This window comes from Pinus tabuliformis, chromosome 2_2 (genome assembly GCF_031772625.1).
Source record: "Pinus tabuliformis cultivar Carrire ecotype Pingquan chromosome 2_2, CPIR1, whole genome shotgun sequence".
Lineage (NCBI taxonomy): Eukaryota > Viridiplantae > Streptophyta > Pinopsida > Pinales > Pinaceae > Pinus > Pinus tabuliformis.
The window spans coordinates 278,310,484-278,335,735 of record NC_142300.1 but is presented as its reverse complement, the minus strand read 5'-3'; the positions used below and the strand labels follow the sequence as shown (position 1 = coordinate 278,335,735).

Genomic DNA, 25,252 nt, shown 5'->3' with positions numbered 1-25,252 from the left:
GAAAATAAAGGAAATTAGGAAAAAAGTAAGGTGAAAGGTCACATGTTGCATGTGAGGAGGAAATTGAAGGAAAATAATGGAAAATGAATAAATTTGAGGCCTCGTGCAAAAAAGGCTTCTGAGGATCAGTTCATGGCTTTTGTCAGTTCAAGTTTGGAGCTCTCTCATTATTCTCTCTCTCACTCTCACTCTCTTGGTCACTTATAGTTTTCTTGGAGTAATCTAACTTTAGATCAAGGAAGGAAAATAAAGTAGAGGGAAAGGAAGGCAAGCAAGGATCAAGGAAAGGAAAGCATAATCAAGCAGCTTCAATAGGAATACTTATAGGTAACCTTTTTCATGTGTGATTTCCTAGCTGGTTTGGAGATGCATGGATTTGCATGTTGGTGTATGGTTCTCTTGCTATCAGTGGCATGGTTTTGTCGGGTTATGACTATGGTTTTCAGCCTAGCATTGCATTTTTCCGGATGGCATGGTATGTTGGGATGTTTATTTCGGTTGTTTGAGCTTTGGTTTGTAAGATGGATTTTAGAATCTGGGTCGAAGGTGTTCTCAAGTTCCATTCTCAAAGGCCTAGGAATCCCTTGACCAATTTTGGAAAAATACATGGTAAATCCTAGGGGTGATGTCTCGGTTTAGGACCTAGTGATCTGGGTTTAGATAACGGTAAAGCCTAAGAGACATCGAGACAAAAAATTACTTAAGGATAGTGATGGATTCCAGATTGCATTCCAAGTTTTGTTCAATTGTGATTACAGCATCGTTTCGATGTGCTCACAGTTTGATGACGGTGAAGGTGGATTAACCTCTGGATTCCCTTGGTTGTTCTATGAGATCCCATATACATGCTTTGAATATGGCACGGGGGTGACTGGCTAAAAGAGAGATTTGGTCCAGCCATGTCTATGGTCGGGTGGTACGTGGAAGTCCCGAACCTAGTCGGATTTGCCTATGATTAATAAAATTTAAGTTCTCTTACTTTTGCACTGATTTATATGTGGATTTAATGGTTGTCTTATCTCTGATATTTACATGGTTTTATGCTGGTTATAATCATGGTTAAATGACTGGTTCATGTCATGGTTATTTCATGTATTTACCTGTAACTATTAAATGGATGTATGCAAGACCCAATTGATGATGTAGTAGTTCAATGGAGAATGAGGTGATCTTTCTAGTTATGTTTCATAAGTTGTTTCGGTCAAAATGTCAGTCCTGGTTGGGGATGCTCAGGCTTAGTCCCGAGGTTGATTTTGATTGATTAGCATTTTTATCATGTCTTTAATGAATTCTGAAGGTTGTAACAAGTTCTATGTAGAGGTCGGGATTTTGGGCTAGAAAAGTGGCCTAAATCTTGGGGTCGCTGGAACAGAACTGGAAATTTTGGTCCACATTCATTGGCATGCAGGCCTGTGCGAGAAACTTTAGGTTGTTGTTCGCTCCCTTGCCCATAGCATGAGAGAGACTATGGCCTAAGAGATCGAGAACAACAATGGGACCCAGGTACAAGCTGCTTGAGTGTTTGACTTATCTCCTAAGAGTTTTGTTAATAATGTTGGAGGACTGTTTATGACGTTTCGTTGATTCCACTTCCTTAAGGTCACATAAGAGGTCAAATCTTATCATAGTAGCCTCTGATCTTATGTTTACCCTAGTTGACATGGTTACTTTGGGTAGACCTAGGAGGGGGTGTTACACTGCCTTTAGCCAATACTTAGCCAAATTCCTAGCCTTCTAAACTCCTGCTTCCTTGCATTTTTCCCTTGGGAATTAGCCCCTATTTAATGGGGAAAATCCTAAATTATGAAATGTGGAATTTTCATAGGCATTCATCTAATTGCATGCACCATTGGTTTAGTTTAGATGATTTTACAACTAATAGTACATTGTCCCTAAACTCCAATCTCAACTAGGTATTTCTCTATATATGCATGAGTTAATTATGAGCAAATCTTCAGTTTACTGGTTGATCACTGCAAGCAGCACCCCATTTTTCGACAAGTAGCACCGCACTACAATGGGTTACACCCCACTATTGGACCTCCCACTCATGGCAAAGTTTAAGGGCAAATTTTAGCCCAAGGGCGAAATTTAAGGGGTTTTGCATTTTAGAGGGGAATTTTTTTTATAAAACACCCATTTGATATAGTTAGCCCATTTTATTTAAAAACTAATTGTTTTTTTTCATTTTAGCCCCCCAAAAAAAGGGCAGCTAACCCATGAAAAACTGATTTGGCCCGATTTTCCTAGTTTGGGAGGTTAAATTCTTGCAAATCGCCCGATTTTCTGCTTTGCGATGTTAAATTCTTGCAAATCACCCATTTCCTGGTTTGGGAGGTTGTTAAATTTTTGCAAATCGCCCCTTTTCTGGTTTGGGAGGTGATTTGGAGGGCAAGGGTGATACGGCTCCATGTTTTCAAATCTGGTTTTCATCAATGGCAAGGGTGTATAAATTTGATAGTCAGTTTGTGAATCCTCCATTTCTTATTTCTGAGTTGGCTCGATTTTTTATTTCTGAGTTGGTGAATCCTTTCAAGTAGTGCTAGGGACCAGGGTATACATTTTGTGAATCAGAATCATCTTCCATTTCTTGGTGACTCGTTGCAAGCAGCACAAGGTATCGATTTTGTGAAAGAATCCTCCATTTGGACCATTTTTGAATTGTTGACTCGTTGTCAGGTAAGATACAACCATCAAACCAACTACTTGAATATGAAATCACCCATTATTGCATTTCTTATACATTATTGCTTGTTCTTCGTGTCTGCATACAACATTTGCATAATTTTCCCCTATCTCTACTAATCCATTGATTGGGCTAGGCATACTTACTTAGCGAACTTATTTTTTCTTATCTATAGGTAACATGGTTGAATATCGTCAATATGCTTGTAAGTAAACAACATACATGACTCTATTCACGTGGGAACATGGGTGAACTATCTCTGTCGGGTATGACTAAATGAGTAGGGTAAGATTGAAGGGTATCCATGTGGTCCTTTCGATGGTATATATCTCAGTGCTATAATCCTTTCCTAATATACTAGGAAACCTTTTATCACGTATGGTGCTGATCGATCGGTTGTGGAGCATAGCTCACACTATCTTTCTATGTGCTCCCCAATTTATGTGTGCCTCAACCAATGGATATGTCCCCCAAATTATGCATCCAAGTGTTCTCGGTTCCACATTGAGTGAATGAAATCGTTGGTTCCACATTTAAACTAGTGAAATCGTGTAGTCTTGAGAAAAGGGTCAAGTGGTATCTTCTAAGGGGTTCATTCAGGGGTCTAAGGTTAACATGTTTAGCTCTAAAGAGTCAGTAAAGAAATAGTTAAGTAAGGGAGAGGTGAGGGATGAAGTGATCTGATCTCGCTTATGCTGATAAGAAGTCCTAACAGTGGTAGCTACTCTACTAAGCACTTAATTCAGTAAGTGTGAGCTGATCAAAGCATCTCCTTTACTTGTAGCTTGAAGCCAGTCCAATTCTATGCTAATAAGTCCTTCCATCCCATCAGTTCGATTAAGTCTAAGTAATACCAGTCTGATCTGATGAACTTACTACCCTTCACAACATTTCTATAGAACACTCCTATAACATAACTCCTACAGGTTAATGTATCACGGGATGTGTAGTCTTAGGCACTAGCAGAGGCATAGTCTCAACATTTATGACAATGTATTAACATGTCAAAGATATAATACTGGTTTTCAATGCTAAACCTCGCATTCCTACCACCATTCTCACCAAATTCCTTAGTTTTGGCAAGATCACAATCTAGGCCTTTGTTCCCATCTTCATATTCCTTTTCATTGATCTGCATTGGTTAAGGGCCTTAATGACCAGCTACTCTATCTAAAAAACCTGAATGTTTTTAAAGTAAGCTAAGAAGGCATTATATTTTTTCACAAATGGAAAATAAGCCTCATACATGGCCTCAGAATATTCGAAGTATCTCAAATACCTCAGTCAAAGTTAGTTAATATTTATTTTATAAGATTGAAAAGATGCTTTAGTTTTCAGTGTTATCCAGTATCTAACTTGAGTAGTATATGATATAATCACATGAGTTTGACCATCTATTGCAATGTTTAAGAAGACAAATGGTATGATTTTTTAAAACAACTAGTGTTATGTTTCTTACTCTAGAGTATGACCATGGATTAAGTAAAATATGATATCAAACTCCAATTTATTGCCTCCGGTCTATGGGGAAATCAATTAAAAGACCTAATATGAAAGATCCAAGGCTCAAGAATCTTAGAAGAAGATCTGAAGTAGTTTGAAATTCTTTAGTCATTGAAAAAACCAGTGAAGGTGTCTTCAGGATGTCTGCTAAGGCTTGTTTGAATTGAAATCCCTAGATCGAAAGGTATGTGTTACTTCTCTTAGTGATTTTTAGTTGAAATTATTTTGAAGAAGATCTCATAGTGAGGATGAGAAAATAGAAAATATGTTGCATTTAAACTAGTTCTAGTGTTCTTGGTTCCACATTGAGTGTATGAAATCGTTGGTTCTACATTTAAACTAGTGAAATCATTTAGTCTCTTCTATATAACACTCGTATAACATAACTCCTACATGTTAATGTATCACAGGATGTGTAGTCTTAGTTAATGCGAACTGTTTGAGGTATTTATTCCATAACAGTTAATATTCCTTAACTGAATTCTGGGGGAAGTCAAATTAGAGTTGTGATGTCATTAGGAAGAACAAAGGTTATAGGATTTAAAATCACAGTAGTAGAAGGAAGAAGGGGATCCCTTGTGATTTGTGGTAATGATCTATAGTAATGGGTAATTGCAAATCCATGGTGGAGAAAATAGTTCTAAATGAACCAACATATTTCATGTTGCCCAATAATATCCAACCCGTTGGCTTAAGGGCCAACTAGAGAATTTCTTATAGTCTTCCAATATTTGGAAAAAGGGCCCGCCTTTCCATAATTTATTTCAATGTCAAATAAATATTAATCACAATTCTTCATCCTTATCAAGTTATCAAAAAAATTGAGGCTAAAACACAAAGGCTATAGATTATATAGATTTCCTTTTTCCTGAGTCACATTATCTCTAGTCAAGTTACACACATAAAATTAATTTGACTCTTCCTTTGGAGCTATTGAACTAATGGATTTGTTTCCTAGAAAGTCAGATACTGTCAAAAGTTTTAGAGCATGCTCCTTCCATAAAGAAAACTTTCATTTCTTTAGTATTCTCTCCAATGTTCATGAAAATTATGTAATAATCCAATTGGTGAAAATTTAACATGCCCAATTTAAAAGAAATGGAACACTACTCACAAGAAATATGAAAAAGCATAAAGAACATTGCTTTGGAATATAAGATTATGCCAACTACAAAAACTAGGGAAGCAACTCAGCCACACAATGCTTGTAAAATACATCAAATTTGACATAAGGACCACAAAACAACATATAAGGGGGCAATCAAATTATATTTCTGTGCCTATAATGTAGGCCCATACATCAACTTTATAAAGTGATATATTGTTTAAAAACTTGTAATAACATACTTATAATCGAAGTACATGATCTAGTATGATGCCTGACAATCCAATGAGTCCTTATAGGCATAATGTACCTTGTAATGTGACCTTTCAGATATACCAATGGATTCAGTAAAATATTTTCAGTAATAATGTCATATTGAGTAGGTTCATTATTGGAGGTTGTGGGAGTTGGATGCCTCTTCATTGTTCCTTCACTTTCTACTGCATTTCTTCCATCATTGGGGATGAGATACAATTGCATTTTATCTAGCCAAAATGAATTAAAATATGCATGATGAATAGGATATGAATAGTGGATCACTATCAACTGCAACAACTCTTCTAACACCCATGTTTGATGCTACAAAAATCCCAAGGATTCTAGATCCAATTCCACAATCTAACACGTTCTCTCCACCTTTTACAAATTGTTGTAGCAACAAGATACATAATCTAGTGGTAGGATATTCCTTTGGTTCCACTTTGAGTGTATGAAATCGTTGGTTCCACATTTAAACTAGTGAAATCGTTTAGTCTCTTCTATAGAACATGCATATAACATAACTCCTACAAGTTAATGTATCACGGGATGTGTAGTCTTACACACTAGCAAAGGCATGGTCTCAACATTTATGACAATGTATTAACATGTCAAAGATATAATACTGGTTTTCAGTGTTGAACCTCGCATTCTTGCCACCATTCTCACTGGATTCCTTAGTTTGGAAAGATCACAATCTAGGCCTTTGTTCCCATCTTCAGATTCCTTTTCATTGATCTGCATTGGTTAAGGGCCTTAGTGACCAGCTAATCTATCTAAAAAACCTCAATGTTTTTAAAGTAGGCTGAGAAGGCATTATATTTTTTCACAGATGGAAAATAAGCCTCATACATGACCTCAAAATATTCGAAGTATCTCAAATACCTCAATCAAAGCTATTTTATATTTCTTTTATAAGATTGAACAGATGCTTTAGTTTTCAGTGTTATCCAATATCTAACTTGAGTAGTATATGATATAATCACATGAGTTTGACCAGCTATTGCAATGTTTAAGGAGACAAATGGTATGATTTTTTAAAACAACTAGTGTTATGTTTCTTACTGTGGAGTATGACCATGGATTAAGTAAAATATGGTATCGAACTCCATTTTTTTGCCTCTGATATATGGGGAAATCAATTAAAAGACCTAAGATGAAAGATCCAACGCTCAAGAATCTCAGAAGATGATCCCAAGTAGTTTGAAATTCTTTAGTTAGTGAAAAAACCAGTGAAGGTGTCTTCAGGGAGTCTGCTAAGGCTTGTTTGAATTGCAATCCCTAGATCGAAAGGTATGTGTTACTTCTCTTAGTGATTTTTAGTTGAAATTATTTTGAAGAAGATCTCATAGTGAGGATGAGAAAACAGAAAATATGTTGCATTTAAACTAGTGCTAGTGTTCTTGGTTCCACATTGAGTATATGAAATTGTTGGTGTTTAACAGTACCACATTGAGTGTATGAAATCGTTGGTGTTTAACAGTAAAACAACAAAGGAAATCTACAAAAAATCCATATGAAATTTACTCATTTAACAATGGATTCCATGCTAGATCACACCTACATTCAAATCCATGAGGATTAATATTCTATTTTCTACACAGAATTCAAAGAGTCACTAATTTTTCTAATAGAATTTGTCCAAAAAACCGACTGCATGGAATGGGAATGATTCAAAGCACACCCATAGATATCTAGCATGGATATTGACCCAAGCCAAACTATTAAACCAAAAGGACCAAGATAGACCTACAAGGATGATGTTGTTTTAACGTTATACAAATGAATTATTATATTTTATGTCTTAAAAGTTAATAGTTTCCCATTATCATTTTTAAATCATTTTTGTGAAATTCCATTTTGCCTCAAAATTCAATTTCTGATATATGTTCTTTCAATGTTGACTCAACAATTCTTTTGCAAATTACAATTCTATTTTCTATGAACAAGTGAATTTATATGAAGCATGTCTCAACTCTTGGAAACTGTTGATGCAGGTTTGCAGATCGATTTCAAATTTTACTTGTGTAATATTCAGTGAGATGTCAAAAGATAATCGTGGGAAGAAACCATCAAGGCAAATGGATGTATTATCATACTTTCAAAAGGTTCCATCCAAAAATACACATTCTCATCATGATTCAAGCTCCTTTGAACAATCTGTTACTGAAAGAGAGGTTAACTCTTGTGGAAATGCATTTGATATCCATACAATGGATGAAATAATAGGTTCCTCAAGTGATCAGGGTGAGATAAATGCAGTTTCAGCAGAAATTGGTGATGAAAATGTTAAAGATTTTTCCTCGGAAGGTGACACAATCCATTCGCAGAAAAGGAAAAGAGTTCAATGGACCATAGAGAGACAATTCCAAGAAAATTAGGTCTCAAGTTTTCCATTTATTGAAGAAATACCTCCTACAAATGAGAACGAGCTTTTCCGACAAGTTAGATGTAATGTGTATAGTTGGAAAACTCAAAAGGTAGTGAAATTTTAGATGAAGCTAGATATAGTACAAAAGCATACAAGAAAGGTGTATGAAAACAAAATTGTAAATGTTAAAGAGAAATATATTGTTAGATGGAAATCTTCTAAGGAATGTTGACATGTTAATATAAAAAATATTTAATAAGTAAGAGGAAACTTGAGGCAAGTGGAGGAACCATCATATCTCTATTTGAAAAGACAATGGAAAGAAGTTTGTTATCCCAGACGATACAATTGAGCATTGTATTTCACATCTTATCTAAAGGTCATCCTATGACAGAGTATCCAAATCACATGAAATTTCTATATTTCCTTCAAGTTCCAAACTTTCCATATTCTCATTGGTTTGTAACCAATAGTTGGGAATGGGCAAGATATCTAGCTCAAGTAGAAAAGGATGATTTGAAAGAGAAGATTTCAAATGCTAGGTTTTTGGCATTGTCTTTGGATGAGGTTACGACTATAGATAATACTTCATGGATTTGCGTAAGCATTTATATGGTTAATGACCATATTAGGCATTCCTATCTACTTGGGATTAAAAAAGATGAGATAGACTTCTACAGCTGAAAATATTTATGAACTTTTTCTTAATGGTTTGAAGGAAAGTGGTATGGATCATTTAATGATTGCAAAAAAGTTGGTATGTGTTGGAGCAGATGGAGCATCGGTAATGCAAGGACAAAGGAATGGCCTTTGTGTTAGGCTACAACTATCAACTTCACCATATATGCTTAATATTCATTGTATGGCTCATAGGATGAATCTTGCATTTAAAATAGTAAGCAAGTTTCCATCAGTTTCAAAAGTTGAAGATCTTGTACGTGAGACTCATGCATACTTTTCTCGTAGTCCCAAATGATATTTAGAGTTTCAACAATTTGCAGATGGTGTTATGGATGGAAAAAAACTACTGAAAGTTGTTGATACAAGATCTCATTAAATGGACTAGCTCAAAGACTATTTAGTGAGTTCAAATCTTTGGTAGGGTTGATGTATGAAAATCGCTACAACGTAGACAAAGCTCAAGATCTTCTTTCTCGACTAACTAATATAGAAACATTATTGACATTGGCTAGAATTATTCCTATGCTACATGAAATGAATGTCCTTGTGAAAATGTCTCAGAATCGCACAATGTATATTGCGGAATACACAAATGCGAGAAAGTCAGCATGTCTTGCATTGGATAATTTATATATGATGCCAGACTCTTTTACTGGTCCAAAGTTTAAAAGTTGGACTAAGATCATCAATATAGAAAATACTAAAAAAAATTGACGTTTGATGAAAAAGAGATACTATGTATCGCAGTGTGTGGCTATATGGTTCCCTTTCATTATATTAGTAAGACGGGACGAATCACTAAAGATTGCCCCGTGTCAAGAAACCAATTTGATAATATTGTGATTTCAGTGAGACAAAATTTGATAGAAATTGCAAGATCACTATCATTAGAGATAAGAGAACGATTTCCTCAAGATGAATGTTGGAGGCCATGTGTGTGGTGTACCCTCAATATTGGAACAATTGTCAATTTCTGAGAACTTTAAAAGCTGATTTTCAAAAAAGATTAAAATGTTTAGTAGACCATTTTTGCAAAAAGTCTCGATACATGGAGAACAAATTGAAGGTATGTTAGATTCGTCAAAATTGTACCAACAAGGTGGATGCTTTGTTGAAACAATGTGGAAGCAATATCCTTTTTTGGTGAATCCTAATGAAAATGGTGCTATAACAAGATTATGGACTACTTTAAGTGCTAGCCAATACCTACAAGAAGAAATATTAGGATATTTCAAATTACCAGATTTGTGTCAAACTATGATTTTGGGACCAGTGGAGGATAAGCGAATGTTTAGTGCATTATCATTCTTGAAGTTGAAGTTGAGCAACAAGCTTGATAAACATGTGGATACATGTTTAAGATTATATGTAACTAAGTATGACATTGACAATTTCCCATATGAAAGAGCACTAACTCTTTGGCAATCAGATTGTGATAGAAGGGGAGAAAACAATATAACAAATTTCTCTAACGAACTTGATATAGAACATAATGCTTTGGAGGCTCATAATGACAGTTCATTTAGAGAAGATCATGTTCATAATTTAGAAAATGAGGACCAAGATGAGAACTGGGAAATTGAAATACCCTAGGACTCTTATTTTGGTATACATGTTCCATTGATCATGCAAGATTACTATATGTCAAATTCAAGTAAAAATAGGTTCTATATTTGTATTTTTCATTGTAACATTACAACGACATTACTTTGATGCATGTTATTTTAAGATTGATGTTTCATATTTAATCATTACATTGTTTCTTTCTTATCTGTGACAGGAAATAAAGCTAGATTTGATGAGGTTGGGACCTATTTATTTTCACATAGATAGTGTCTGACTATTATTAAATGATAAATAACTAATTGAACAAGACTAACGCAAATCATCAATGGGCTCATTCAAATACATGAAACTAGCTTGATGTCTAACTAATATCTTGGAAAATTTTAATGGTTTATATGTTGCTTGTGTTTAGGGCATTTTATTGAGTTTTGAGTTTTGTTTTGGTCGAAGATTATGTTAGTCCCTTAAATTGTTTTAGTTCTTACTTCATGGTTAGATTCCTAGATCTAGTTTTATAATTATTATTGTTTTCTTTATATATTTTGTGGTTTCAAGAAAGTTGTTTTTATTTCCTTTCACTTTGTGGCATGACTTTGTAGACTACTATGCTTATGTTATATTTTCTTGGAAAATAATTATTGATATTTGGAAAGGGAAATGACCCATGCGTAGATAAGCGAAGGAAAAATGGTTTATGTACTAGGTTTCTGCACATTCATTGTAGCAGACCTATTGTCATGAGACCGACATTCCTTTGTATAGTCTTGTCAGTCATTTGTCAACCATGTTTTCAAGTCTTTCAGGTACTAAGTTATTCAGGTCCCCACATGTCCTTAGGACCATTAAGGAATGAGATAACATGAGTCAGTCCAATTCATGCCCCGAATTTACTTTTTATCTATTGATGTAAGTGTTTTTTTACCACTTATCACCAACAAAATTCTACCATAACATAACCCAACTTGAAGACAACACTTCTCATCTTCCTATTTCCATAAATGCTCTATGGATCTCCCTACTCTACTTTCCCGAGACCAACATCCCTTCTTGGTAGGTCTCTCCACCATACTACTAATCGCACAATACACACACACTAGTAACTACCACATTCTATAAATATCTCTAGTCTCAGTTATTGGTGTCCCTGTCACACTCGACCAATACAATCTTGTAGGTCTAGTTTTTATCATATCTTTATTTTTTGTTATTTTGTGTATTCAACTTTAGCACCATCCTAGAGTAACGAGTTAGTGTCCTTTGGATTTGATCTTTGATTGGAAATGAAGTCGGATTTAATGAAGTTGGGACCTATTTCTTTTCACATAGATAGTGTCCTAGTATTAAATTACAAATAACTAATTTAAGAAGTCTAAAACTAAGCAACAATGGGCTTATTCAAGTACATGAAATTGTGTTGATGTCTAGCTCTGATATCTTAGAAAAATTTAGCGGTTTGTTTGCTGCTTGTTTAGAGGATTTTGTCAAGTTTGAAATTTTTGGTTTGTTTCGGTCAGATTTTTTTAGTTGCTTGACTCATTTCATGCATAGATCGATAGATCTAATTTTATTTTTATAATTATTATTGTTTTCTTTATATATTTGGTGGTTTGACAAAAGATATTTGATTTCCTTTCACTTTGTGGCATGATTTTAGCATCTTCACCTTTTAGAATATAGTAAAATATTATTCTTATTTTATATTTTCTTGGAAAAGAATTATTGATATTTGGAAAGGGAAATAAGCCCTGGGTAGCTAAGCAAAGAGAAAAATGGTCTACGTACTAGGTTCCTGCACATTCATCATAGGAGACCTATTGGCATGAAACCAACATTCCTTTTATGTAATTACACTTTTTATGCCATAGGATAGATCTTGTTTCAGGTGCAAATGTATTCATTGTAGGTCATAATGGGCGATGGAGTAGTAGGGATGGGCTTGTTGGGTCAATATAATTTGAACCCAACCGCAAATTTGATGCCCAAAACTTCACAACTAGTCCTGGGGGTTCCCTAGCAACAGAAAAGCATAAAATTAGGAGGTTTGAGGTCGTGCCCATCATATAAACCTTTTTGTATCACAACAAGCTTAACAATGGGAAATCCTTTGGCGTTCATGCTGGTGCAACCTTGCAACTTCCTAGGTATACATGTTGTTCGCAATTCATGATATGATTTATTTATTTATGTATTTGTTTTTGGTTGAAATTGCTACATGTATAGATAGCCTATGTGACATCATTGATCATCCTGCCATTTCAAGACCAAGTGAAGAAATCACAGATCAAGTTGAATATAGTTTAACTTGGAGGTGCTTAGAAGATTCATTTGTGAATTAGTTGCTACAAATAAGCTTCTTATCTTCATTTAATGAACTATGTCAAATACCTCGGTTTTATTTATAGTTTTGTTGAGTTAATGGTTAGTGAATGGCTTGATAAAGACTGTGTTCTTGATTTGGATTCCCCTGGGATGCCAGCAAACAGAAATTATATACCTCAATAATACAATTAATGCTCCTGTCAAACCGTGCCTCAGTTACCGAGGGTACTAAATTTATTGTGATTTCTTTATCTAGGTTGTAAATTGCTTTGTGCAGAGGGAAAGCATAGCTTTGTAGATCCTCCTCTGAGTGAGCTCGGTCCTGAAATGAATGTGATAATTGAGAAAGAAAAGAAGTCTCGATTCAATGGATTGGAACTTATTTCTTTTGAAAATTTTACATCCTGGGCGGTTATGGAAGTTGTTGGATCATATCTAACAAACAAGTATTCAGAAGGACTCACTGGTAAGAGGTAAGTGCATGAAGATATAACTTGGAATGTGAAGAATGGCACCATCATGATTGTGATTGTGTCTGAGCTGCTTGGTAGTTTCTTCTTGCCACTTGGTATTTTTTTCTTGTTAAACTCAGCTTCAATTAGTTTTTGGACCCGTACTTTTTAGTTTGAATGTTTGACATGTGTGTAATGGTTTCTCAGTTTAGCGTTATAGTTTAGAGACCTATAGTTGTTGCGTGAGTGTCTGTTATCACAATGAAGGATACAGTTGTTGGACACTTCTCTATATTTATTCACTACTGTGTTGAATTGGGATTTATGCCATGCAGATAATCTGATGGCAATGAATTCATTGACCAAAGTGAGAGGCTTTGCTAGCAGAGTGCCCTAGAAGCATTCCATCTTGACAATAGTACATGGGGTGTTAATTTTCAACCATTATCTCGATCCCCAGCTAATTTTGTTGTTTATACAACTCTCCTCCAACCACATCATCGCATTATGGTGTGTATGGTTCTGAACTACAAACCTCCTTTGATAAGATTATCATTCCTATTTGGGCATGTAACATGTGAAAAATTTCTTTGCAACATTTAGGGTTTGGACTTACCACATGGAGGGCATCTGTCTCATGGATTCATGACAGCAAAAAAGAGAGTATCTGCTACACCAATTTACTTTGAATTAATGCCATATCGTCTAGATGAGTCCACAGGTGAGCTCGCATTTCTAGTCTAATAATAATTAGGAGGGAAACAGTTCCATGATTGACAAATATTAAACCAATATTTTTGGGAAGTGTTCAAAGTTTTAATGGTTGGGTTTGTTTTCTTGGGCTATAGGATTCACTGACTATGAGATGCTTGAGAAGAATTCCACCCTTTTCAGGATCAATCTTATCATTGTTGGCGCTAGTGCATATCCCCGAGATATTGATTACCCTCGCATGAGGCAGGTATTGAAGCTGGGTATTTCTACAGATCTTATAATGGCAATCCTTTCAAAAATTTCTCTTTCCAGCAATGTTTATTCTAGCAAATTTTATTAATATGTTCTTACAGTATGTAATGTTGGATTTTTTATGATTTTTAGTACTAAAAAGTTTGTGGATTCGGAAGATTGCCAATACAGTTGGGGCATACTTAATGATGGACATGGCACACATAAGTGATCTCATTGTTGCTTCTATCATGGCTAGTCCATTTGATTTTGTGATGTAGTAACAACTACAACGCACAAGGTGAGTTGATGTTATTAATTTTCTCTGCACTTCACCCTTTCGATTAAAAATATGACTATATTAGATGGATATTTTTTTGGACCTATCTTAATGCTATCTATTTGTGCCATTCCCCTCCTGTAGAAGAAAAATAATCCCATTAATGTTCAAGAAACAACGAAGAACTAAAACAAATATTCCATTCCCATCATAGGAGGAGTTATTATAGAGTTAAGAGGTGTATATTTTCCTTTTGATTATCTTACATGTTCTTTGATTCAGTTTCCTGTTTTCATTTTTTTTATGTTCTTTCTGTTTCTTATCACTACTAGATCAAAGCTTCGATGAAACTCATTATGTTCCTTGAATTGTTTGTCAATTGTTTCACTTTTTTCCTTTCATTTTTATCTTTTTGATATTTTCCATTCTGAAATATTTTTGGATTGGAGGGTTGTGATTTTTAGTCTTTACGAGGTCCCTAGGGAGGCATGATATTCTTCAAGAAGGAACCAGTATTGGGGGTTAACCTAGAGACAACCATCAACAATGTAGTTTTTCCAGGGTTATAGGTCAATCTGAGTTCTCCTTCCTTTCGTCCATCATCCATATTGTTCTCCTGCTCACTAATATCATAATATTGGATATATCAATTTTTTGTATCATTTCATTTCTAAAAGATACATGAAATAATTTGTGGCTTTCTAGGGAGGACCACATAACCATACCATAGGAGGGTTGGATGTTCCTTTAAAACGGGTTGTAACTGCAGAGTTCAAGGCTTATCAAGTACAGGTGTAGCACTCTCACATGTCTAAGCTTCTGTAAAATTCATGCATGTGAATTATTTTTTGAATGGATTTTGTTTCTTATTAAAGGTAAAATAGTTTTAGTAAGTTATAGAAAACTGTTGAGCCCTTGCAAACAGTCTAATGGATTTGGGTTACAATTTGGTGTCTGGTGTTAGTGAAAATCACCTAGTTCTAGTTAATTTGAGGCCCTTGGTAAGGATCCTCTGTTCATATGCTGGAGCACACAGCCTAATTTTATATTGATTTCTATTGGATTTAGCTGGTTGAATGTAACATGGTATATATTAATGGGCTTGGATAGGGCATTGATGGTGCAAGAGTAGAGGACGTTTTGGATGTTACTTCTATCACACTGAACAAGAATTTTGTACCAAGTTACATGAATTTTTTCTTTGTATATTTAGATTTAAGGGATTCATTGATTTTCTTTTCTCCATGGGATGATATAGCTTACTTTCATACCTTACATTTTCAGGTGATAAAAGTTTTATGGTTCTTGGTGGTATACGCATAGGGACTCCCGCATTAACCACCTGTGGGCTTCTTGAGAATGACTTTATTAAGGTTACAGATTTTATCCACGAGGGGGTGCAGATAGCCATTAAGGCTAAGGGCTCTGTGAAAAATAAAAAATTAAAAGATTCTATAGAATTTATTAAGTCACACAATTTCCAGGTACAAAATAGCATTGTTCATCTCAAAAAGCAGGTTGAATTATTTTCTAGCCAATTTCCATTGTCTGGTGTTGGCATTGAAAATCTTAGTTAGAGATATGACATGCTCATTGGTGGGCTCCAGTATTGTAGCAATAATGCTACAACTCCTGGAGCTTCCTATCTCTAATTTTATCAACCCGGTAGTTCGTACAAACTTGGAAGCGACGGTGCTGTATGCACAAGTACTAGCTCTTGTCGCAGCTGTCACTTGGTCAGCTGGCACAAGTCCGCTAGGGCTCAAGCCAACTTCTATATGTTCTCAGAAGAAGCTTTCTAAATGATGGACGAAGGCGATCTCAAAGGAAATTAATCTACTTTGCAAAATATGAACTGGAAGCCATCCAAAACATGGAAACCCTAGTAAACCCTAATCTGACTAGTTTAACCTCTATGATGCAATAGTGAGAGTGCAAATGTCTAAAAATGATGCCATTACTTCTAGTGATGTGAAATGCATGAACTTAAACTATTCCCATCGAAAAGAACATTGTTTTTGTATTTTTGCTTAAGTGGTTGGAGTTATTATGACTTGTTTCTTATTAGGTTTTGACTTGCAGGGTTGGTTTGAAGGGAGAGGAAGCTTGGGAAAGGTCAGGAGGGCTAGGAGAGGTTCCGGGGGATCCAAAACATCATTCCACAGAAGTCCACAACGTTCAGGTGCTCGGCAACCGAGTGTGCAGGCTTGTACAGGATGTCTGCAGGGGTTTCTACAGGATGTTCAGAGATTTCTACAGGATGTTATGAAAAGAGGATTTTGGAGAATGGATGGAGGGAAAAAGGTGGAGGAACGAGTATGGAGGTGAAATAGGGGTGTGAAGAGGTCTGGAACTTGGTGGATGAGGCTAAGGAGCGATTGGATTTGTTCAAGGGAGAGTGAAGCAATGTTGCACAAAAAATTAGGGTTTTGGGAGCGAATGGCAAACGTGAAGCAAGGGTTCTAAGTAGAGGGTGGAGTGGATGGTGTTGATGGAGAATAAGCAGATGAAGGAGTGGTACAGGTGCTCTGCAAGTGGTTTTTCAAACTGACCAAATAAAGACATGCAAGAAAACGAAGATCTAGTTATAAAACCTATGACCTAGTTACTTCACTCTAATCTGACCTAACAGCAAAAGGAAATGAACAACAGTTTATTCGAAATGAAATGCATGAACTAACTTATGCCACTAAGAAATCATCAACTGAAGCATTTAAACACTACTAATATCAGCATCTACAAAAGAGGGTTCCAACACTAAGAATTGCATGGAAAAGCAAAACAGCGTTTTTGTTGGCAGCAAAGTCACGTTGGTCCCAGCTCATGATTCCACTGAGGGGGAGGTGAGATCCAAGGTGTTTGGTATCCTTTTTCTTGTTATTATCCTACCAATCTATTCTAACCATGATAAGCTACTTTAACCATCAAAAGAAATCCAAATAACAATGCAAGATTTAAATACAAATAGCAGATTTTATTCTAAGAATGCACCAAAGACACATAAAGATAATCAAAGGAGGTATTGGGCGCTTGAGATGGGCCCAACCCCAAGAGCTACAGCCTCCTAAGAGAGATTTAGAGCTGGTGCAAAGCTGGATTCATCTTTATTGATCAAGAAATGAAGAGTTACATCAAAACTGTCCACAAGAAGAACTTGAACATGAGCTGAAAGCAAAGCTAATCTATTGCATAAAAATCGAACTACAAACTAGCTAACTAATGGCTAAAACAAAATGACTAACTGGCTACAAAATGACTACCCACTAGCTAACCAAAATGAGGCCCTAAGCCTTCTTATTTATACCAATTGAGGACCCAACAGTCCTCCTAAAAGTTAGGGACTTGGCTGCCCAAGACTTGTAGTTAACAGCAGTCCTACTTGACTTGCTTGGCTGCCCTTGTGCTGATTGATTCGGTGGCCCTTGAACTCCGAGCTAATGGTGGAGAATTCGAGGTAAGGGCCCATAAATGAGGGGGACACCTTCCTACAAATCCTCTAGCTTGTTCTCCCACGAATTTGGCTGCCAAGTGCTCATTAAGACCTTCAATTTTGTCTCCAAGTTGACCAAAAATGCTACACAAAGCACCCATTAGACTTGTTGGCATAATGACTAACCAAATTCACTCTATTAACATAAAAATAATCAAAAACATGCAATAAACAAATGAGAATTGTGGACTAAGCCAAATTAGGAGGTTGAATGAGCCCAAATAATTGTACATTTTTGGGGCTCATCATCACCCCCCTACTGAAAGTGTTGCTCATCCTCTGAGCAACCAATCTCTCTCCTCATCTTTGATGGCCCTGGTGGCTTCCTTGGCTAGCATCTCGGCCGATTTCTCCTTTGGCTTCCCTCTTTTCAAACTTTCCTGTAGAAACTGTTCGCTGGTTTCCTGTAGAAACAGTCCTCTGTTTTCCTGTAGAAACAGTCCTTTGTCTTCCTGTAGAACAGTCTGCTAACTGTTCTCTGTCTTCCTGTAGAAACAGTCTCTGTCTTCCTGTAGAAACAGACAGCACCACTGTATCCCGCTTGGTTGTGGGCGATTCTCCTTTCAGCTGGGCGGCGGCAGCCTTCATCTTCTCCTCCTTCCTGCTCTTCTTTCTCACTGCCTGCTGCTTGTAACTCTGAGCTAGTGTGATTTGATGATTTGATTCCATTAATTAGGATCATAGCACAACATAAAATTGGAGCAATATGCCTGGTTGACCTCCATGGCCAAGCTAGGAATGTTTCCAAAGCAGAAGATCAACAAAATGCTATATGAATCACCTGCCATAATGTGGCAGCTTTCATGGATGCCTAAAGAACCCATGGGAATATGGAGCTAGGGAAACATGCAGCAGAATGTGTTTTTATTTGGACTCGTTGTATCCAGCAACTTATGTGCTGCTATAAAACATTTATGCTGTAGCTGGCAAGTAGACTTATGTAACAAAGGTAAGAAATATGAGGAATTACAATGGGTGAACAAGGAAGCTGGATGGACTTGGATTGTGCTAAAGATCAAGAGGCGTGCATTTATCATAGCAGATATATAACACCGAGAACCCAAGATAATCTATGCAGCGTTGGGGAGGTTAACTGGACGGGTGAAGGTGACCAGCTATAATCATGAGTCCTCACATAAATTTTCTTCTGCATGATGTGGACGAACAGAATAACCATCATGCCATATCAATTGGAAGCTAATTATTGCTGCTGAATTGACCACATTTCAAATAGATTCATTACAACCCTTCATCTATGTGAGACTGGAGATTTGCTTATTTGTAAACAGAAAGGTATCTTGGCCTTAAAGACCTAATTGCAGTGAGGATTTGATGAAGCCAAAACTTGTAACAATTTTGCTTTTGCTGCAGAGGATGACATAAATTGCACAAGTTAACAACCACTCCACGAAATCAAGCCTTCACAGTCTTGGAAGTCACAAATGCAAATCCCTGTTTGGTGAAAAATACGTACAATATTAACCAAGACAAATACAGCCAAACAATCTAGGCCTCGGAAAAACATGCATAAATCTCTAAGAATAGAGGCATTTTAAACTGCCCATCCTAAAGAAATATGATGTATATTAGATTTGTAACCTAGATTCGTTGGTATTCTCATCATATGCAACTGGACCTTCTACCTCTTTACTCATTTTCATTTGACTCGGAAGCTTTCAACTTCACACAAGAGTTTCTAGTCAAGCTACTTGGTGAATATCTTGACCTATCTTTGCACATAATTTCAAGGTCTGAGCCTTCACTCACATATGATTGATCAATTTCTTGATCAGATCCACTTTCAGGGCCCTGCAACTTCCTTCACTAAAGGAACAATCAGAAGACAAAGATGTATCGTCATTTATATCAGCGGAACTTTGAATCTGACACAGACTACCTGGTTTTGGTAAAGATTCTATAACCTGGAGCTGTGTGTTGGACAATGTGAGAAAGGGAACCAGGCAAGAAAACCCGAACATTGCTTCCTTGATGCAACAACGTAGCCAGCTTGGGTGAAAAGAACATGCTTTGCAAGTGCAAGTTGAACAACCGTCTTTGAATTTCAGCTGAGCGCTTAGACTTCTGCGTGATTTTTGGTTGAGTGAGGTGGCCAAGACGTGTGCTGGCCCATGCAACTGTTGTCTCCACCGCAGCGTTTAACTATTTGTTCTCTGCTGTTAATCTCATCCATCAAGCACGCTGAAGTTTAACTGTCCATCACTACCCGTTTTTTAAATTTCCACGTGAGTGAACTGTCCACGTGTACTGCGTGACTCCTAGAGAACTGGACATCAAGTGAACCTTCCTAAATTCGTGGCTTAATTCCATCACTCCATTCGTTCATGCAGTTCTTGAATTAGATTCATGCAATAGAGGAATAGGTTTTGTCACGTACCTGAAGCCAAACGGCTGCTTGCGAAGCTTCTTGCTGCTGCATGCTCTGATCCTTTGATTGCATGAGGCTTGGCTAATGATTTTTGCTTTCTTTTCCTTGTGCAGGTGTCCTCTGGCCGGATCTGAGCTTCATGCAATCGTTTCCACGTTCAACTCTGCCCGTTCAAGCTGCTGTTGCTGCATGGTCACAAAAACAGAACTTATTTTTGCCATTTCTCCCAAACGATAGATCGGATTGATCTGAAACTCGGTGAGCATGTTCCTACCATCATTATGCATCTCCCATAGCAAATTCGTGATCAATGGATGCACAGATTTCGAGAAAAATGGAAAATGGCTGAAGATTTCAGAGGTCGATTTCTCGGAAACCGTGCATCGGAATTGGCTGAAACTGTTTGGGTAGGTTACTATCACCCATATGCATCTCCCCATGAAACAGGTTTTGAAACGGATGCACGGTCATGGAGAAAATGCAAAAATGGTTGATGGTGATGGAGGTTGATTTCTTGGAAACCGTGCACCGGAATTGCATGAAACTGCTCAGGCATGTTGTCATCAACCTTGTACAATTCCCCATAAAACGGTTTGTCAAATGGATGCATGGTTTTCAAGTTATGGCAAAAACAAATTCTGCTCTATGTGTTTTTGCTTCAAGGCACTTTGCATTTTGGTTGCATGGTATGACAAAATGAATTTTGGCTGTGATGCAGGTATGGAGATGATGGAGGAGGAGTTGGAAGATTGCATGAGGGATTCTGAACCCTTGAGGAAGCTACCATGCTTGCCAAACCACTTTTTGAAATGCATGCCTAGCTTCCCACAATTTCTACAGGAAGTTCCTGTAGAAGCACAATGAGAAGCACAAGGAGGTGAAAAAAATGATGGATAAAGGCACGGGATGGACACACAAGTGCTTGTAGACCTGATCAACAGATTCCCACCATCAGATTCACTTTTGAAATTGGATTTGGCTCGTCCAAAGGTTCTACAGGATGTTTCCTGTAGAAATACAGAGCTTCCTGTAGAAGGCACAAGAAAAAGTCCTTTGACCTTGATTTGAGTGCTCCTCCTGTCATGAAACGTCCTTCTTTAACCTGCAATGTCATTGCTGCAACATGAAATTATTCAATGGAGATTAGCTTTATTTTTCTTTTTCTTTTTTCTCTTTTTTTTTGAAAAACAACTAGGGCGCCTCATGGAGGTTTTCACCCTAATTGCCTGCCTTGGGCGCCTCCAAGGGAGGTTTTCACCCAGAGATCTTATTCTCTTTTCTCTTTTTTCCCAACCCATTGACCGCCTCATGGAGGTTTTCAATCAATGAGCCAATCTAAGGCGCCTCCGAGGAGGTTTTCACCTTAGATTTTTATTTTTTCCTCTTATTTTCATTTTTTTCTCCTTTTTTTTTTTTTTTTTTCTACCCTACCCTACTTGAAAAACAAAATCCTTCTCAAGTATAAGAATACTTCCAATGGAGCCATGTGCACATCGAGATTAGAGACAAAATGATGTGAAGGCTCGAAATGCATGCTTGGACAACTATCCAGATCTCAGAGACAAAATGATCTGACTTTGAATGGATCAAACATGGCTGAGGAAGAGAGTACTGCTACAACTTAGTGACTGTTTGGAACCATGTCTCAATATAACTTTGATATCCTTGGTCCCTTTGCTGATCTGGATCATGTTTCATGTCACCTTCTATCATGACTTTCTCATCTTCCTTCTTTTGCTGATCTTTCTCTTGAATACATGGAGGATTTGATGGTAACCATGAGGAGGCTTTCTCGATCTCTGATTCTGATCTCTTCTCTTCATCAAGTGCAGCCCATGGTTCTTTGATCTCCTCTTTTGAATCTTCTTTTGCTGGATGTGATCCTTCAATGCTTCCAAGATGATATCTTTTTTGCAATGCTTTTCCTGAGCTTTGGTGAACATCATTGAGCTCAAGAGGAGTCATTTGCACATGTTGTGCCTCATCTTTGAAATTGGGTTGAGCTACTCCAATGCGTGGATTTGGAAATGGTGGTATGGGTAGCTGAGTGGAAGTGTGAAATTGAGATGGAGATGGATGGCATTGTGGTTGGGTAGGTATTTAAGGTTGCCTTGGTGGAGTAGGAGGCGATGGTTGTGGATGAGCAGGTGGTGGAGGAAAATGAGCGGGATGAGAGTTGTACTGGGGCCTCCACTCCTGATAAGGTGCATTCCACTGAGGCTGTGGCTGAGCATAAGAGTGAAATGAATGAGCAACTGGTTGGGTATAATATGGATCTGTGAAGGAACAAGGAGGAGGTGTGAACCAGGAAGGATGAGCAAGGGGACCCCAAGAAGGCATGAAAGTGGCTTGGTAGGAGTCATAATAGGTCTCAGGTGTCCCTTGCAGTTCCTGCTGATAAGATCTAGGTTCATGCGGCCAACTTTGGTTCATATAATAGAGTGATTCAGTGGCTCCCTTGGCTCTTTGATATGCAGCTCTGATTCTGGGCAAGGAAGGGCACTGATCTGTAGGATGGTATTCTTCACAAATGAAACACACTTCTAGGGAGTGCATTGGACATTCATTCCTAGGATGCTTTCTAGTGCACCTAGGACAAAAGATGACCAAAGCCCTCTTGGCCTCCTCTTGCTTCTTTTGGATCCAAAAGGTATCCAGTTGCATGGCAAGAAACTGCCTCATATCACTCTTGAAATCTTTGATTTGATTTTCAAATTCATCTTTGGACAAGATGTTGCTCCCAACATCTCTGCTTGTAGCCATTTGCTCCAGAGGAATGTTTTCTTCTTCTTCTCCCCTAGAGGTTCTTCAAATATGTCTTGATTTCCACCCAGGGGTTCTTCAATCACAGCCATCGAAGAAGAGAGAAGGCTGTGTGAAGCAGTGGGGGTGTTGTGCAATCATTTTTCTAACTTATCTCTACTCCTACAAGACATGAAATGAAATCTTTTTGGTTGATTTTTTCTTTTTTCTACTTCTACATGAAAAACTGAAATAGATTGAACTGCAACTGACTATCTTGCTAAAATTAAAATGCGGAATTGAAATGAAAGCAGGAAAGGACTAATCTATTTTGCTCAAATGAAATTGCAGGAATGAAATGCTAGTCTACGCTTGTGGAATTGAAATGCTAATCTACGCTTGCAGAAATGAAATTGCGGAATTGAAATGCTAATCTATGAAAGCGAGAAATGCTAATCTATGAAAGCGGGAAATGCTAATCTATGAAAGCGGGAAATGCTAATCTACTTTTGCATAAACGAAATTGCATAATGGAAATGAAATAAACTACTTAGAAGAAGATTGTAGTGGAAAATAGAAGAAAAGCGACAATCACCAATACTCTGACGCTTCCCCGGCAACGGCGCCAAAAAGATGGTGGGCTCCAGTATTGTAGCAATAATGCTACAACTCCTGGAGCTTCCTATCTCTAATTTTATCAACCCGGTAGTTCGTACAAACTTGGAAGCGACGGTGCTGTATGCACAAGTACTAGCTCTTGTCGCAGCTGTCACTTGGTCAGCTGGCACAAGTCCGCTAGGGCTCAAGCCAACTTCTATATGTTCTCAGAAGAAGCTTTCTAAATGATGGACAAAGGCAATCTCAAAGGAAATTAATCTACTTTGCAAAAAATGAACTGGAAGCCAACCAAAACATGGAAACCCTAGTAAACCCTAATCTGACTAGTTTAACCTCTATGATGCAATAGTGAGAGTGCAAATGTCTAAAAATGATGCCATTACTTCTAGTGATGTGAAATGCATGAACTTAAACTATTCCCATCGAAAAGAACATTGTTTTTGTATTTTTGCTTAAGTGGTTGGAGTTATTATGACTTGTTTCTTATTAGGTTTTGACTTGCAGGGTTGGTTTGAAGGGAGAGGAAGCTTGGGAAAGGTCAGGAGGGCTAGGAGAGGTTCCAGGGGATCCAAAACATCATTCCACAGAAGTCCACAATGTTCAGGTGCTCGGCAACCGAGTGTGCAGGCTTCTACAGGATGTCTGCAGGGGTTTCTACAGGATGTTCAGAGATTTCTACAGGATGTTCTGAAAAGAGGATTTTGGAGAATGGATGGAGGGAAAAAGGTGGAGGAACGAGTATGGAGGTGAAATAGGGGTGTGAAGAGGTCTAGGACTTGGTGGATGAGGCTAAGGAGCGATTGGATTTGTTCAAGGGAGAGTGAAGCAATGTTGCACAAAAAATTAGGGTTTTGGGAGCGAATGGCAAACGTGAAGCAAGGGTTCTAAGTAGAGGGTGGAGTGGATGGTGCTGATGGAGAATAAGTAGATGAAGGAGTGGTACAGGTGCTCTGCAAGTGGTTTTTCAAACTGACCAAATAAAGACATGCAAGAAAACGAAGATCTAGTTATAAAACCTATGACCTAGTTACTTCACTCTAATCTGACCTAACAGCAAAAGGAAATGAACAACATTTTATTCGAAATGAAATGCATGAACTAACTTATGCCACTAAGAAATCATCAACTAAAGCATTTAAACACTACTAATATCAGCATCTACAAAAGAGGGTTCCAACACTAAGAATTGCATGGAAAAGCAAAACAGCGTTTTTGTTGGCAGCAAAGTCACGTTGGTCCCAGCTCATGATTCCACTGAGGGGGAGGTGAGATCCAAGGTGTTTGGTAGCCTTTTTCTTTTTATTATCCTACCAATCTATTCTAACCATGATAAGCTACTTTAACCATCAAAAGAAATCCAAATAACAATGCAAGATTTAAATACAAATAGCAGATTTTATTCTAAGAATGCAGCAAAGACACATAAAGATAATCAAAGGAGGTATTGGGCGCTTGAGATGGGCCCAACCCCAAGAGCTACAGCCTCCTAAGAGAGATTTAGAGCTGGTGCAAAGCTGGATTCATCTTTATTGATCAAGAAATGAAGAGTTACATCAAAACTGTCCACAAGAAGAACTTGAACATGAGCTGAAAGCAAAGCTAATCTATTGCATAAAAATCGAACTACAAACTAGCTAACTAATGGCTAAAACAAAATGACTAACTGGCTACAAAATGACTACCCACTAGCTAACCAAAATGAGGCCCTAAGCCTTCTTATTTATACCAATTGAGGACCCAACAGTCCTCCTAAAAGTTAGGGACTTGGCTGCCCAAGACTTGTAGTTAACAGCAGTCCTACTTGACTTGCTTGGCTGCCCTTGTGTTGATTGATTCGGTGGCCCTTGAAC

At 37.4% G+C, this 25,252-nt stretch overlaps 1 pseudogene; it reads left to right on the top strand.

The window, feature by feature from the left end:
• The first annotated feature begins 12,079 nt into the window (after positions 1-12,079).
• On the top strand, positions 12,080-15,743 carry LOC149192390 (serine hydroxymethyltransferase 3, chloroplastic-like; annotated as a pseudogene).
• Positions 15,744-25,252: the final 9,509 nt, after the last annotated feature.